At 46.4% G+C, this 17160-nt stretch overlaps 1 pseudogene; it reads left to right on the top strand.

The window, feature by feature from the left end:
* The first annotated feature begins 1215 nt into the window (after positions 1-1215).
* On the top strand, positions 1216-1408 carry LOC115896906 (annotated as a pseudogene).
* Positions 1409-17160: the final 15752 nt, after the last annotated feature.

Here is a 17160-nt window from a genome sequence, read left to right on the forward strand (position 1 = left end):
CGACATCAGGTCATCTACCCACCTTGGCCTCCCAAAGTGCTAGGATTACAGGCGTGAGCCACTGTGCCCGGCTGCATGTGGCTATTTGAATGTAAATTCTAATTAGTCAAAATTTAAAATTCAGTTTCTCAGTTTCATTAGCCACATTTCAAGAGTACAATAATCCCATATGGTCAGTGATTACCATATTGGAACATTTCCATCATTACAGAGAGATCTGTTGGACAGCACTAGGCTAGATGACAGATAGGGTGGGGGAAGAGAAAATGCTGCATTGGGAAAACGCTTGGTATAGGCTGATGGCTTTAATCTACTTTTGACACTTTTAAAAAAGTCAAGATCAGTCATCTCTCATTAGATTGTATCGCACACTGCCCAATCAGAGGTCCAGAAACCACTTCTTCAGAAATCTTGTATAGATAAATGAAAGCACATTTCTGATCACATACATGACCCATACTTCTTCAGAAAGGAAGGCATGAAGTTGAAGGGGGAACTAAGGCTGCTGAGTTCTCTGTCTTCAGCCACAGGAAACTAACTGATCCACGGCCCTTTGTACCCATGAGCTCATCTAGTTCTCCCAGGGCACAGGAGAGTGGTGAAAATAAGTGGCCATAGTTCACAGATTTTTCAACTGGCGAAGGCTAATTCCTACACTCAAAACATCAGTAAATTGTCAGATGTGTTCCAACTAAGAGCAGTGGAAGGCAGAAAGATGTATAAAATGTGGGCCTTAAGAAGTTTATAACCAAGTTAAGGGAAATTAAGAGATCAGCACATAAATATAAGTATATAAAACTGTGACTGTATCTGTAGCATATATGTGTGTGCATCTATTTATTATCCATCTACCTACTTATCTAATAACATAATTAATTAACATTTATTTGATATGTTAGAGCTTAACAAGTACTTTTCCTCATATGAAGACTCAGCAGATCCCCATGATGAATGTCAAACAAATGGAATGTTGGTGCAGAGAGCAAGCATTCTAGGCATTCGCAGTGGGGTGAGATCACTGTAGGATGGAGTGATGGGGGAAAGCTTTTGTTGAGGCAGAACCAGCAGGAATGTGGGGCAGTCACACAAACATGGATACAACTCCTGGTTTCCCTACTAGACACTTCCCAGGCTCTCCATTGCTTGTAGTTTTTGTTTGCTTTTTTTTTTTTTTTTTTTTTTTTTTTGAGATGGAGTCTGGCTCTGTCTCCCAGACTGGAGTGCAGTGGCCGGATCTCAGCTCACTGCAAGCTCCGCCTCCCGGGTTTACACCATTCTCCTGCCTCAGCCTCCCGAGTAGCTGGGGCTACAGGCGCCCGCCACCTCGCCTGGCTAGTTTTTTGTATTTTTAGTAGAGACGGGGTTTCACCGTGTTAGCCAGGATGGTCTCGATCTCCTAACCTCGTGATCCGCCCGTCTCGGCCTCCCAAAGTGCTGGGATTACAGGCTTGAGCCACTGCGCCCGGCCTGCTTTTTTTTTTTTAAAGATGTGGTCTCACTCTGTGGGCCAGGCTGGAGTGCAGTGCAGTGGTGTGATCATGGCTCAGTGCAGTGGTGCAATCATGGCTCAGTGCAGTGGTGCGATCATGGTTCAGTGCGCTGGTGTGATCATGGCTCAGTGCAGTGGTGTGATCATGGCTCAGTGCAGTGGTGTGATCATGGCTCAGTGTAGTGGTGCAATCCTGGCTCAGTGCAGCCTCAACTGCCAGGGCTCAAGCAGTTCTCCCTCTTCAGCCTCCTGATTCGTTGGGACCATGGGTGCGTGCCATCACATCCGGCTAATTTTTTGACTATTTGTAGACACGGGGCCTTGCTGTGTTGTTCAGGCCGATCTCAAACTTCTGGGCTCAAGTAATCCTCCTCGGCCTCCCAAAGTGCTGGGATTATAGGCGGGAGCCACTGTGCCGGACCCACTGCTTGTAGTTTTTTTAATCAGGTAATTGTAAATTCATTTTACTTTCTAAAAGATAAAATGTTGACGAAGAGTTCTTAGTGATCTATGTTTTCTCTCCAGTCCTCCACCAAAATAATCAACACATTTAAAAAAAACAAACTCCCACATATTTTATAGTGAATCTAGAAATATAGAATAATTTGGATACTCTAAATACAAAATGGCTTGAGTTACCTTTATTTAATAATCCTGTGATGAGCATACAATGACATATGTCAAATAACTTACAACTCAGGCTTATATAACATCAGCTCTGCCCCAAATTCCTGCCTTGTAGAACACATAAAAATCTAACCCTGCAGTCTGACCAGTCTTGCCTAGGTTCTCCTTACATAATCATAACCACTTCCCTGCCAGGAGCAATTTTAAAATGTTCTTCTAAAGCCCTGTGCACTTTGCCTTGGCTTCCTTTAACTTTTCTTTCTTTTTTTTTTTTTTTTGAGAGGGAGTTTCGCTCTTGTTGCCCAGGCTGGAGTGCAATGGCTCAATTTCGGCTCACCACAACCTCCACCTCCCAGGTTCAAGAGAGTCTCCCGCTTCAGCCTCCCAAGTAGCTGGGATTACAGCGTGTGCCACCATGCCCGGCTAATTTCGTATTTTTATTAGAGACAGAGTTTCTCCATGTTGATTAGGCTGGTCTCGAACTCCCAACCTCAGGTGATCTGCCCGCCTTGGCCTCCCGAAGTGCTGGGATTACAGCCTTGAGCCAACATGCCTGGCCGGCTTCCTTTAACTTTTCTAAAGAGCTTCTACTTTTCTTCCTTGGTATTTGCATTTCTTTGGCTTCAAGCCACAAAATTGATTGTCCTTAACTTGAACAGAATAGTTGAGTCTTGGGAGGATATTAAATAGCTCACAAAATCAAAGGAAGGCCAGAGAACCAGACTCAGGAAACAGAGAACCAGGGTAGCTCCAGCAGATGAGGTAGCAGGAATTGACGGTGTTGTCCTGGCTACCTGCTGAAATGAATAAGTGACAAAGGGTTTTTTCCATCTTTTCCATTTTTGTTCATCATTCAAAGCCCTAGCAGAGAGAATCTGATCAGCCTAGTCTAGGTGAGGGCTAGGGGAAAAAGCACACCTTAACCATAGCTCATTAGGAATGCACACAGGGAATTCTCCAAGGAATCCAATGACTGTTCTCAGAGGAGAAGAGAATGTACACAGGATGGTCAAACCTCAGAAAATATCCACCACATTCGCATTTTCTCTTACCTCCATTTTCTACTTTTTCTAATTATCCACAACAGGGGTGATTAACGTATCTTCCAAGGTTGTGAAAAAGATATAGAAAAATAAATCTACCCCAGTGGAATTTTTCCCAGAAAGGATTAATGGTCGGGAAAGTTTGGCCCTACTTACCCCTCAGTGTTAAATATAAGGATTAAAGAAAATATATGCAAAACGCCTATTACCTTACCTGGCATGTAGCAAGGTTCATTAAATGTCAGTCCCATTCCACCCCTTCCCATTCACCCACTGTTGTGCTGAAGCCAGCTCACACCAGTTCATGAGAAGAATGATTATATTTTCAGGAACTTTATGAGCCAACTGGTATAACATTGGTAGGTTGAAGTTACCTTTTGTAGAGACAGAAAGATGTGATTGCTTTCTGCACCCATCCTGAGTCATGACCAACACTCCCATAACAAAAGACAGGTGAACAAAACAAAAGCATAACAAATTTATTTTATTTTATTTTATTTATTTATTTATTTAATTTTTTTTTTTTTTTTTTGAGACGGAGTCTCGCTCTGTTGCCCAGGCTAGAGTGCAGTGGCCGGATCTCAGCTTGCTGCAAGCTCCGCCTCCCGGGTTTACACCATTCTCCTGCCTCAGCCTCCTGAGTAGCTGGGACTACAGGTGCCCGCCACCTCGCCCGGCTAGTTTTTTGTATTTTTTAGTAGAGACGGGGTTTCACCGTGTTAGCCAGGATGGTCTACGATCTCCTGACCTCGTGATCCGCCCGTCTCGGCCTCCCAAAGTGCTGGGATTACAGGCTTGAGCCACCGTGCCCGGCCTTATTTATTTATTTTTTTGAAACAGAGTTTCACTCTTGCCCAGGCTGTAGTGAAGTGGCATGATCATGGCTCACTATATCCTTAACCTCCTGGGCTCAAGCAATCCTCCTGCCTCAGCCTACAGAGTAACTGGAACTACAGGTGCAGACCACCACACACAGGTAATATTTTGTAGAGATGGGGTTTCACCATGTTACTCAGGCTGGGCTTGAACACCTGAGCTCAAGCCATCTGCTTGTCTTGGCTTCCCAAAGTGCTGGGATTACAGGTGTGAGACACTGTGCCTGGCCAACAAATTTGTTTCATCAAAGTTTTACATGACATGGGAGCCTTCAGAAATGAAGACCCCAGAAATGCTCAGAGAAAACAATTTTTTTTGATTAATTTCAATGAAGAATGGACAGCCAAGGCTGGGTGCAATGGCTCACGCCTGTAATCCCAGCACTTTGGGAGGCTCAGGTGGGAGGATCACATGAGGCCAGGAGTTTGAGACCAGCCTGGCCAATATAATGAAAACCCGTCTGTACTAAAAATACAAAAATTAGCTGGCCGTGGTGGTGTGTGCCTGTAATCCTAGCTACTCAGGAGGCTGAGGCAGGAGAATCACTTGAACCTGGGAGACAGAAGTTATAGTGAGCCGAGATCGTGCCACTGCACTCCAGCCTAGTGTCTCAGAAAAAAAGAAAGAAAGAAAGAAAGAAAGAACGGACAGTCATGTAGAAATGTGATTGAACACAGGCTGGGCGCAGTGGCTTATGCCTGTAATCCTAGTACTTAGGGAGGCCGAGCGAGCAGATCACCTGAGATCAGGAGTTCAAGACCAGCCTCACCAACATGGAGAAACCCGTCTCTACTAAAAATACAAAATTAGCTGGGCGTGGTGGTGCATGCCTGTAATCCTAGCTACTCGGGAGGCTGAGGCAGGAGAATCACTTGAACCAGGGAGGAGGAGGATTGCAGTGAGCCAAGATAGCGCCATCGCACTCTAGCCTGTGCAACAAGACCGAAACTCTGTCTCAAAAAAAAAAAAAAAAAGAAATGTGATTGAACACAAAGTGAATGGTTGCATGGGAATAGGCTGAGGGAGAAAGTCAGCAGGGCCTGTCTGTTGGAATTCTGCCTGGTCTCTCTGCGCAACATTCCTTCCTTCTGGGTATAGGCAGGAACTCTCTGAAATGAGGGTTTTATGACCTACTATTAAAAAAGAAGGTAGGTCAGATTTTTTTTTTTTTTTTTTTAATGAGCTGTGCTTATACAGAAAGGCAAAGGAAGGCTAGAGTAGTATTTCTAAGTTTTATGATTGGCTTTGGGGAAAAGACATTCTGGTTTCTTTGACCTGCCTTGGAGGAGAGAGGGGAGCAGGAGAAGGTCAGAGGCAGACTTTACTTCTCAGGTCCTTCCCATGTTCTTCGCAACTTGCCAAAACACTAAACTCTGGGGTATCATTTTCTGAGCCCCAACAGCTTGATGGAAGTATTTACACCACAGAAATTGGAAATGTTGCAAATCAGGACTTTCACCTACCCTCAGCCCTCCACTGCCTCCGAGAGTTAAACATTTACAGGCCACTGCCGCATCTGCTCCTTTCTTTCCTTCACAAGATGTGAGGAGAACCAAGTTGGGATTAGGTGGACCTGTGAGTGACAAAACCAAATAGAACAATGACTTCCTAGATGGAAGTCCATTTCTCTCTGACAGAAACAAAGTCCGGAGCCAGGCAGGCAGCTCGGGGCTGGGACAGTTCTGCCTCGTTGCCTCACTGTCTTTGATGCATGGCTCTTCGTGATTTAGGATGATTGCTCAGGCTCCATGTTCAGGCCAAGGGGAAAGAGAAGGACAAAGAAATACACACCCCATCCTAGTAAGTCCACAGACAGAAGTAACCTGTAATATTTCTGCTCATTTCAAATAGGTTGGAAGGAAGTTTCTCTGCCACATCTGGCTGCAGGAGAGGCTTAGAGCCCTGTAACTTCCTGCAGGCAGCCATGTGCCCTGCTGGGGGCTGAGAAGGGGAGGGCAGGGGTTGGGGCTGCAGCTGAGAAGCTGGGTGGGATTCAAGAACATGTAGGGGAGAGGAAGAACTGGTGTTGGTGTGATGGGAATGAGCATAGTTTGTGGAACTCTGTGGGAGCTGACTGGAATAGAAAATTAAAAATACTGACAAATGAGGTTAAATAAACAAGGTAGAAGCCAGAGCTCAGTGAGGGACCAGGAAAGCAGACAAAAGAATCTTTATCTCCTGCCACTAGACACCGGAGGCACTGAACTTTCCAGTAGGGGAGCTACATGATCAGAGGCATTTCAGAAATTTTAATCTCACACTTAAGTGCTAGACATATTGGAGGCAGGAGGAAAAACAGGAAGCAGCAGGAAGGGTGGAAAGGAGACTGATTTCATAAGCCAGGTGTGAGGTGATTGCACGGGGGGCAATGGGAATGAGGAGGAAGAATGAGAGGCATTTGCTAGAAAATGTATTCAAACTGATGGCTGGTCTGAAAGCGAGTTTTGGGTTGGGGTGATGAGAGACAGGACTCATAGCAACAGAGTAAACAAAGTAAACTTGGCTTGGTTGGTGTTTTATTTATTATTATTATTTTTTTTTGAGACGGAGTTTCGCTCTTGTTGTCCAGGCTGGAGTGCAGTGGTGCGATCTCGGCTCACTGCAACCTCTGCCTCCCAGATTCAAGTGATTCTCTTGCCTCAGCCTCCCGAGTAGCTGGGATTACAGGCATGCACCACGACGGCCAGCTAATTTATTTATTTTTAGTAGAGACAGGGGTTTCACCATGTTGGCCAGGCTGGTCTCGAACTCCTGACCTCAAGTGATCCACCCGCCTTGGCCTCCCAAAGTGCTGGGATTGCAGGCATGAGCCACGGCGCCCGGCCTATTATTATTTTATTTTGAGACAGAGTCTTGCTCTGTCACTCAGGCTGAAGTGCAGTGGTGCAGTCTTGGCTTCCCATAACCTCTGCCTCCTGGGCTCAAGCTGATAGATCCTCCCATCTCAGCCTCCCAAGTAGCTGGGACTACAGGCGCATGTCACCAAGCTAGGCTAATTTTTTGTGTGTATTTTTTGAAAAGACAAGGTTTTGCTGTGTCCAGCCTGTCTCCAGGCTGGTTTTGAACTCATGAGCTCAAAGCAATCTGCCCACCTTGGCCTCCCAAAGTGCTGGGATTGCAGGTGTGAGCCAGTGTACTTGGCAGCTGGTGTTGTAGATTGGGCTACCTTGAAGCAGAACCTAGGGTGGGGACTTTTGTCCAAGAGATGCACTGGCCAGGGGAGGCTCTCAGGAGAAAGGCTGAAGAAAACAGGATAGGGAAGGGAAAGAGGCTAAGCAAGGATGTGAGCTTCAACCTGAGCTCATGGGGAAGCTCAGGGCAGCAAATTGCACCAGTCAATTGCACTTGGAGGCATAGGGGCTGGCGCTTTGTACATCTGCTTCAAGGTCAGGCAGCCACTGGGAGGTCTGTCCAGAGTGTGTGCAAGGGAGGGCTTGGCTCCTGTTTGGCCCACGGCAGTTCTTCACAAAAGGGGACAATTGTGTGTGATTATCAGCTGATATTCCCAAAAGCTGGAAGGTGAGTGGACCCACTGGGGAAAAGGACCTGAGCCCAAACAGCGCCCATGACAGTGAATCTATTTTGGTTGTGTTGGATTTGAGGTAGCAAAGAAATAAGGAACTTGCATGTGACTGTGGGAAATGAGAGCTACAAGACAGCAGTTCAGGCGAAAAGATAGGACTAGGTAGGTAGCTATTGGAGTGGGGGACTTTGGCGCACAGATGATAGGGTTTTTTGTTTGTTTGTGAGGGGTTTTTTTTTTTTTTTGGTTTGTTTGGAGAGAGGGTCTTGCTCTGTAACCCCAGCTGGAGTATAGTGGCATGATCATAGCTCTCTGCAGCCTTGACCTCCCAGGCTCAAGAGATCCTGTCACCTCAGCTTCCTGAGTAGCTGATACTACAGGTGTATGTCACCACTCCCAGCTAATTTTTAAAACATTTTTTGTAGAGATGGGGGGTCTCACTATGTTGCCCAGGCTGGTCTCAAATTCCTGGGCTCAAACAATCCTGCTGCTTCAGCCTCCCAAAGTTTTGGAATTACAGGTGTGAGCCGTGGCACAGGCCTAGATGATAGTTTAAACAAGAGGGAATTTGTATATTTGTCACTCTGGGGTTGCTGCTGGCCTTTGAAGGAAGACTTTCACAGCAGGACAGAGTGTAAAACCATATGGTGAGGTGAGGTCTAGCAATGCTTTCCACAATTAATATCCTCCGTACTGACTAACTCTTAACCCCTCTAGGGTACCTTATGCTTCGACTTATGTGCTGCTGATTCTGGCTTGTCCTCTGTGTTCTGGTTATTTTTTGCTGTCCAACAAATTGCCTCAAAATTTTATGGCATGACACAACCGTTTGTTATGTTCACGGATTCTGTGGGTCAGGAGTTTGGATACACCGCTGTGGGGACGGCTTGTTTCTGCTCCATAGTATCACGGGCTGCAGCTGGAAGACTCGAAAGCTGTGAGACTGCAATCATCTGCAGACACTTTGTATGTCTCACATATCTGGCAGTGGGTGCTGGCGGTTGGCTCAGGGACCTCAGGTTTTCTACCTGTGGTCTAGTTAGATTTTCTCTTGCTTGGTGGCTGGGTTGCTGTGAGGGAACCAGGCATGAGCTGCTTTTTTTTTTTTTTTTTTTTTTTGAGAAGGAGTTTCGCTCTTGTTGCCTGGGCTGGGGTGCAGCGGCACGATCTTGGCTCACCACAACCTCCGCCTCCCAGGTTCAAGTGATTCTCCTGCCTCAGCCTCCCGAGTAGCTGGGATTACAGGTGTACGCCACCACACCTGGCTAATTTTGTATTTTTAGTAGAGGCGGGGTTTCTGCATGTTGGTCAGGCTGGTCTCAAACTCCTGATCTCAGGTGATCCACCTGCCTCAGCCTCCCAAAGTGCTGGGATTATAGGTGTGAGCCACCACGCCTGGCTTTTTTTTTTTTTGAGACAGGGTTTCCCTCTGTCGCCTGTGCTGGTGTGCAGTGGTGCAATCATGGCTCACTGCAGCCTTGACTGCCCAGGCTTAAGTGATCCTCCTGCCTCAGTCTCCCTGGTAGCTGGGACTACTGCCAACATGCATGGCTGATTTTATTATTATTATTATTATTATTTTGTAGAGACAGGGTCTCACTATGTTGCCCAGGCTGGTCTCCAACTCCTGGGCTCAAGCAATCTGTCCATCTCAGCCTCCTAAAGTATTGGGATTTCAGGTGTGAACCACTGTGCCCAGCTGCATTCTTTTTATAACCTCATCTTTTTCTGATCTGCATCACTTCCCTCATACCCTATTGGTCAGAGTAGTCACAGCCCTGCTCTGATTCAAAGAGAGGAAATATGGTCCTTACCTGGAGTGTCAGTCATGGGACAAGGAGAGCAAGTGGAAAGGGGCACCCAACTTTGGAAAATACTCAAAAGCTGTCACACTCTATTGGAGCCTCCATTTGCTTTTTATGAGTGGCTTTCATTTATTCAACTGTCATTGGGTCATTTCCTCAGCAACTTGAGGAACTTCTTGAGGGCAGGGATCAGGCCTGTTACATTTGTTTACTTTATTTTTATACCCTGAGCCCAGGAATAAGTATTTGTGGAAGGACGGGATCCTTCTAAGTCTCTCATCCATTTTCACATACTCTGCATCATTTGATTCTAAATTAGCTGTCATTACCATTTCACAATTGAAGAAACTGAGGCTTAGAGGTGCAAATAGTCTCTCTCAGATGACTCAGGTCTTCTGGGTTGATGTGGCTTTTATTAAGAACTTGTTGTCTCCAACAGCAAATAACATTCCCAGGGGCTAGGTCTGTTTCTTCAGGACCCCTGCCTCTGCACCCTCATAGCAGCACAGGCCTAGCTGTAGGGATGTGGACAGCGTGCCCTTGGCTGCTTACTGACTGGTTTACATTTGATATACACGATGATTCAGTATGAAGATTTAGTGTGATTTTGCATCTCTTCACAGGAGCAGGGTCAGGACCAGGGTCCTAATGCGGAATTCAGCTTTGGGGCTGGGTAGAAGACTAGGATGAAGTTGCTCCTCATCTCTCTGCCCTGGCTATGAGCAGGTGGCACCTGGGTCAGGAGTGTGAGGTGAGTGGGTGATTCTAAGGAGGGTTCAGGTGGAGCAGTCAGACCGTGCTGAGTAACTCCCCTGGAGGGGAAGGGGGAAGTGGTGGAGGCAGTTCCTGTAGGCCCAGCTCAGAGGGGAGAAGGGAGCCAATTACCACCTCCTCCCCAAGTCACATCCCAGCCCTGGAAATACTTCACAGGCTCCGGGGAAATCTTGGCCAAATCTGCCAAGTGGCAGAGTGGGTGGTGGGGTGCTTATCACTCATGATCAGGAGTGCGTGGGGGCAGATCTTAGAGCTTTAGAGGTTGCATCAGGCCTCAATTTTCCAACTCCTGCCTGCGATCCACCCCCACTCCCGCTGCACACCACCAACCAACCTTTGACTTTATCTCTTTAGTTGATTTCTCAGAGATTGCAAATCAGGAAGGGCCTTTGGAAACCACAGCTTCCACTTCCGCTGTGGGGGCAGAAAGCACGGGATAATCTAACCCCTTCGTGTCTGGAAAATAACATGGAGGACTCTGCCCTTACCAGGTTCCCAAGGTCCTGTACCAGCCCTACAGGGACTGCTGAGGGGGGCTTTTTCTCTCTGGTTCCTCAGCCTCTCCTCTGCTCAGGTGTATGCTGTCCCTGCCTAGTCGGTCTGACAGCATCTCCCTACGACTTCTCACATCACCTCCGACTCCCCAGCCTGACCTCCACGGGCCCTGGTGCACTGGCTGCAGCTGTGTCTTTTGTGAGTCATCCTTGCTGCTTTGTTCCAGCCCCACCGATGGGCCTCCCACCCTCCTCCATACAGGACTTACTCACCAATCGTGTCATCAGTCCCTCTGGAATGCACCCCCTCCTCCAGACACCCACCTCCCCATATCCTTTATTATTTTGTTTAAACTAACAATGCCCCCCCCAACCCCCATGATTAAAATAGTACATATTTGTTGTGGGAAATCTGTAATATGCAAAATGCATACAAAAGAGAATAAAAAGCACCGATAATTCCATAATCCAAATTAGCTAACATTATATTCTAGTGGATTTCCTTCTGGCATTCTCCTAGCCAGAACTCCTTCCAGCTTCAGGCCTTCATGTATGCTTATTGCTTCTTCTACCTGAAGTGGTGCTCTCTGCCTCTCCTCTCCTTCAATCTGTGAGCAAATCTACTCATCTTTATCATGGCAAAGGTCATTCTTTCAGAGAAACCTTCCCTCTACCCCCAAGCTAGTCTCTTTATTACACACTCATAATACCCAGTACTTTTCCTTGTAGCACTCACCACAACTAGAAATAAGTCATCATTTTTGTCCTCTTGTGTTGAATGTCTGCCTAGCTACCTGACGTAAGGTCGGTGACTGGTCTTCTTGTTTACTCTGACGGCCCTAGCATCCATCACAGTGCCCTGTACTCAGAAAACACACATCATACCCAGATGCCTTCCCAGAATAACCATGTGCCTGTCTTCTCAGCACTTAGAATAATGAATTTAACAAATATAATTAATCAATTACTATGTGCCTGGCTTGGTTTCAAGTACAGTATACCAAGCGAAATGACCCAGTTCTTACTCTCAAGGAGGTCTCAGTCTTTTGAGGAAGACAGATCAGTAACGGAAGCATTCTAATGTACAGCTAAGTATACGGTGATCAATAGTGTTAGGTAAAGTGTGGAGGAGAGGTCCCTGAACAATCCTGGGGAGGTGACACCATTGTTTTATCTTGTCTTGTTAATGCATTTACTTCACAGAATCACAGGATAATGGAATTGGATGGCACTGTGAGATCAGCAGGCCCATCTCTTCCTGTACAGATGAGGAAACTAAAGTGGGGAAGGGTAGTAAAGCAACTTAGCCAAAGCCATTGGGTGACAGATCTGGGAATAGAACTTGGATCTTTAGATTCCCAGCCCAGGGCTCTTTCCACTGTACCTAGGGGCCTTTGGACTCCCCCTCCCCTCTCCTCTCCTCCCATTCTGTTAATCCCCAAGTCCTTTGATTTTCCCCATGAAGGTCTCTCCAATCTCTTCACTTTTCCTCACCTGCACATCCCCAGGCTCTAAGCCTCCAACATCATCTCCAGCCTGAGCACCTACCCTCACCCTCTACCTCGTCTCTCTGCTTCTAGTCTTGCCCTGCTCAGATCCCTTCTCCACTCTGCAGCCAGAATGAGCCTCACAGATGTACGCATGAGCATGTCTGTCCCTGGCTTAGAACTCCAGTGGCTTCCCACCATGCTTTTAGAAATATACTCAAAATTCTTCTATGGTGTATTAGTCAGCTCAGGCTCCTATAATAAAATACCCTAGACTGGGTGGCTTAAACAACAGAAGTTTATTTCTCACAGTTCTGGAGGCTGAGAAGTCTAAGATCAAAGTGCTGGCAAGGTCAGCTTCATTCAGACCTTCAAGAGTCCTCTTTCCTTTCTTTCTTTCTTTCTTTCTTTCTTTCTTTCTTTCTTTTTCTTTTTTTTTTTTTTTTTTGAGACAGAGAGAGTCTTGCTCTGTCACCCAGGCTAGAGTGCAATGGCATGATCTTGGCTCACTGCAACCTCTGCCTCCCAGGTTCAAGTGATTCTCCTACCTCAGCTTCCCAAGGAGCTGGGATTACAGGTGCCCACCACCATGCCAGGCTAATTTTTGATTTTTAGTAGAGATGGGGTTTCATCATGTTGGCCAGGTTGGCCTCAACCTCCTGACCTCAGGTGATCCACCCTCCTTAGCCTCCCGAAGTGCTGGGATTACAGGCATGAGCCACCGCACCTGGCCCAGAGTCCTCTTTGCTTGGCTTGTAGGTGGCTGCCATTTTGCTCTGTATTCACATGGCCTCTTTGTGCATGTGGGGAGAGAGAGCTCTCTTGTGCATCTTGTTCCTTTTATAAGAACACCAATCCCATCAGATTAGGGCCTCACCCTTAGGACCTCATTTAATCTGAATCACCTAAAAACCCTATCTCCAAATATAGTCGCATTAGGGGTTAGGGGTTCAACATATGAATTTGGGGGGACGCAATTTATTCCATAGTATAGGGTCCACTGGGCCTTTTTTGGTCAAGCCCACTTTACCAGCCTCTTCTAAACCCAACTCACCTCTCTGCCTGTACGCCTTTATATCTTGGATTTTTTTTTGGTTCCTCCGACTTGTCTGGATTTCTTATAGCTCAGGTTCCCCCTCCCCCTGCTCTGATGTTTTTATATTTTCATCATTTTCATGTCTCAGTTTGAATGTTAGCTTCTAGGGGAGGCCTTCCCGATCTGCATCCTGTGTTAGGTCCTCTGGCTGTACATGCCTATGGTACCCTGAACTCCACCTTGTGTAAGAGTCACCACCTCAGTCCTGTGTGTTTCATATCTGTCCTTCTGAGCTCCACAAGGCAGGAAGATCTCTGTCTGGTTGGTTGCAGCATCCCCAGGGCTAGCACAGTGCCTGGTGCCTACTAAGCAGTCAGTTAAGATTAGCTTTTATTGGTAGATGCTCAATACATTTCCATTGACCTGAGCTGTCCTCAGAGAGTATATGTATTTTGTTGTCTAATTTGGGTTGAAATCTCTCAGAAGGGTCCTATCTGTTCTTCCTTGAAATCTCCTATCCTGTGCCCATCCTGAGCTCCTTCATTCAGGAAACATTCCCTTAAATGATTATTAATTGATCTCCCGACAACTTTCCCAACATGTATCACATTTGACGAAACAATCATATTTAAAAGAATATGTTACATAGCAGGACAGTTTATTATGAATGTCATGTAACAGCAATCTATTGAGAATTAAAGAGAAACGAAAGTGTTCCTCTCCTCTTCCACCTCTGGGCAACCAGGACTTCGTTTCTTTGAAGTTGTGGATTTCCTGACCCCTGAGGGGTTTGGCTTTTTGTGTACGTTTTAGAAGGAACAGAAAGAATAAGGCTGGGTGGGGCTGTAAAGGAAACCCACCCTAAGCAGGCCTTGTTTTGGAAGAGCTGGAAAGATATCTGTGGTGCCGGATAGTCTGAGAGTACAGGGTGTGAGGGCAGGAGCCTACTTCTTGGTTGACTCTTAGACCTCCATGGACTCAGGGAAAAGAGAGGGGGTGCAGGCTGGGCACGGTGGCTCACACCTGTAATCCCAGCACTTTGGGAGGCTGAGGTGGGCAGATCACTTGCGGTCAGGAGTCCGAGACTAGCCTAGCCAAGATGGTGAAACCCCATCTCTACTAAAAATACAAAAATTAGCTGGGTATGGTGGTGGGCGCCTGTAATCCCAGCTACTCAGGTGGTTGAGGCAAGAGACTCGCTTGAACCTGGGAGGCGGAGGTTGCAGTGAGCTGAAGTCATGCCACTGCACTCCAGCCTGGGCAACAAGAGCAAGACTCTGTCTCCAAAAAAGAAAAAAAAACAAAAAGACTGTAGAATAACACTAAAAATATAGATATCATGCTGTCCCCCACCCCCAATGTAATTTTTTAAAAACCCAAGCAACCACATGAAAGCAAGAACAGCTTTAAGGGCAGGGCGCGGTGGCTCATGCCTGTAATCCCAGCACTTCGGGAGGCCGAGGCGGGCGGATCATGAGGTCAGGAGATCGAGACCATCCTGGCTAACATGGTGAAACCCCGTCTCTACTAAAAATACACAAAATTAGCTGGACGTTGTGGCGGGCGTCTGTAGTCCGAGCTACTCAGGAGGCTGAGGCAGGAGAATGGCGTGAACCCAGGAGGTGGAGCTTGTGGTGAGCGGAGATTGCACCACTGCACTCCAGCCTGGTTGACAGAGCGAGACTCCATCTCAAAAAAAAAAAAAAAGAAAAAAAACCCAAAAACCAAAACAAAAACAGCTTTAAGGATGTGTTATGGACTTACGACTTTCCCTAGGAGCATGACTACCTTGATGCTCCCCTCCCTCCATTTTCTCCTCCTCCTCCCTTTCTTCTTCTTGAATATCAAATTGTTTTCAAGGTTTATTTGTTTGTTTTTCTCCTGGCTTTGCTGATGCCATGCTTGGGCAATTAGGAGCTGCCCAGGGCAGCTGAGCAGCCTGAATTCTATTATTATTATTTTTTGTTTAAAGACAGAGTCTCACTCTGTTGCCCAGGCTGGAGTGCAGTGGCGTAATCTCGGCTCACTGCAACTTCTGCCTCCTCGGTTCAAGTGATTCTCCTGCCTCAGCCTCCTGAGTAGCTGGAATTACAGGTCCGTGCCACCACACCTGGCTAATTTTTTGTCTTTTTAGTAGAGATGGGGTTTCATCATGTTGGCTAGACTGGTCTCAAACTCCTGTCCTCAGGTGATCCACTCGCCTTGGCCTCCCAAAGTGCTGGGATTACAGGCATGAGCCACCACACCCCACCAGCAGCCTGACTTATAATGGTCCCCACAGGCCTGGGCAAGCAGTTGGCAAGTGCTGACCACATGGCCAGAGGAACAGACTCTTCGGTTTCATTAGAACTGCATAAATCTGGGCATCTTGTATGACCTGAGGGAGGGAACCTGAAAACTCCAGTCTCACGCTGGAGTTCCAGTCAATGGTGGGCAGGGCTGGACCCAGAGTCTATTTGAGTGAGTCCACAAAGAAACAAGACATTACTTGTAGCCCAGGAGCTGTGGGGCAATCATACCTGTTGCATATATGTTGACATACATGCCTCCCTTCACATAAATGTTTCTAGATAGATAGAGAAGAATCTAGTAACAGTTCTGAATCTGGGAAGTGGGACTGGATCTACCTTTTTTTTTTTTAACTTTTTTTTTAATTGAACAGATGTTATTTGTATAATAAAAATGTATTTCAAAATTAGAATGACAGCAATAATAAACTCAGATTGCTAAATTCTTCACATGATAAGACAGCTGGTAACCCTGCCTCATAGGCGGGGTGAGCTTGTGACCCACACCTCAACAGTGATGTCTCCCAGCTGTGGTGCGTCCTCTGGGCAGCTGGAGAGGAGGCTAAACATAGACTAGCCTGTGGAGCATGCCAAGATGGATCAGGCCTGGTGCTAGAATATTCCTTCACTCTGTCAATGAGCAACTACCTCGTACCTGTGTCCTAGGGACCGGGGACATAGGAGTGAGCAAAGCACACTGGCTTCCTAGACCCCGAGACTTAGATGCTAAAGGAGGGGATGTGCGGGTCACTCTGGCCCAGCAGGAGGACAAGGAAGGAGAGTGCGAACCACAGAGGGCCCAGGAAGATCCCCAGGCCTGGTATGGGGCAGGGTGGGGAAGGTGGTATGCCTTTTCCAGGGCAGCCAGTTCCTTAGCGCCTCCTTTCAGAAACTCCTCTGTGCTACTGAGGGGCTGGAAGGTTTCTTTTTAATTCAAAATAATTTTATTTAAAAAATTAACATAAAGTAAAATTGATTTTTTCAGTGGACAGTCCTATGAGTTTAACGTGTAAAGATTCACGTAATCACCACAATGGGTCATGTAATCACCACCACGGAAACAGAAAAGCTCCACTGCCTAAAACACTCCCTCTGGCTACCCCTTCGTAGTCCTATCCTCTTTCCTGCCATTTTGCTATTTTGATCTAGTCTCTGTTGCTGTTGTTTTATGTTTTCAAAAGTGTCACATAAATGGAATCATACAGTCTGTGACTTTTGAGAACAACTTTTTTCACTCAGCATAATGCCTTTGAGATTCATCCAAATCATTTCATGTGTCAGTAATTCGTTTCCTTTTTCCATTTAAAAAATGTATGCAGTTTGATGTTTTTTGCCTTTTTCCTTTCTTTTCTTTTTTTAAGCAAGGTCTCATTGTGTTGCCTAGGCTGGAGTGCAGTGAAATGATAACGGTTCACTGCAGCCTCAACCTCCTGGACTCAAGTGATCCTTTCTGCCTCAGCCTGTGATTACAGGTGTGCACCACTATGCCCAGATAATTTTTGTATTTTTTGCAGAGACGGGGTTTCACCGTATTGCCCAGACTGGTCTTGAACATCTGGGCTCAAGCGATCCTCCCGCCTCAATCTCCTAAAGTGCTGTGATTATAGGCATTAGCCACTGTACCTGGCCCAATTAGTTTTTAAAAATTAAATCAATTAATTAATTAACTAACTGGCTATCAGCAGGAAACAAATCCATGAGCTTTTACATTTATATTT

This window comes from Rhinopithecus roxellana, chromosome 4 (assembly GCF_007565055.1).
Source record: "Rhinopithecus roxellana isolate Shanxi Qingling chromosome 4, ASM756505v1, whole genome shotgun sequence".
Lineage (NCBI taxonomy): Eukaryota > Metazoa > Chordata > Mammalia > Primates > Cercopithecidae > Rhinopithecus > Rhinopithecus roxellana.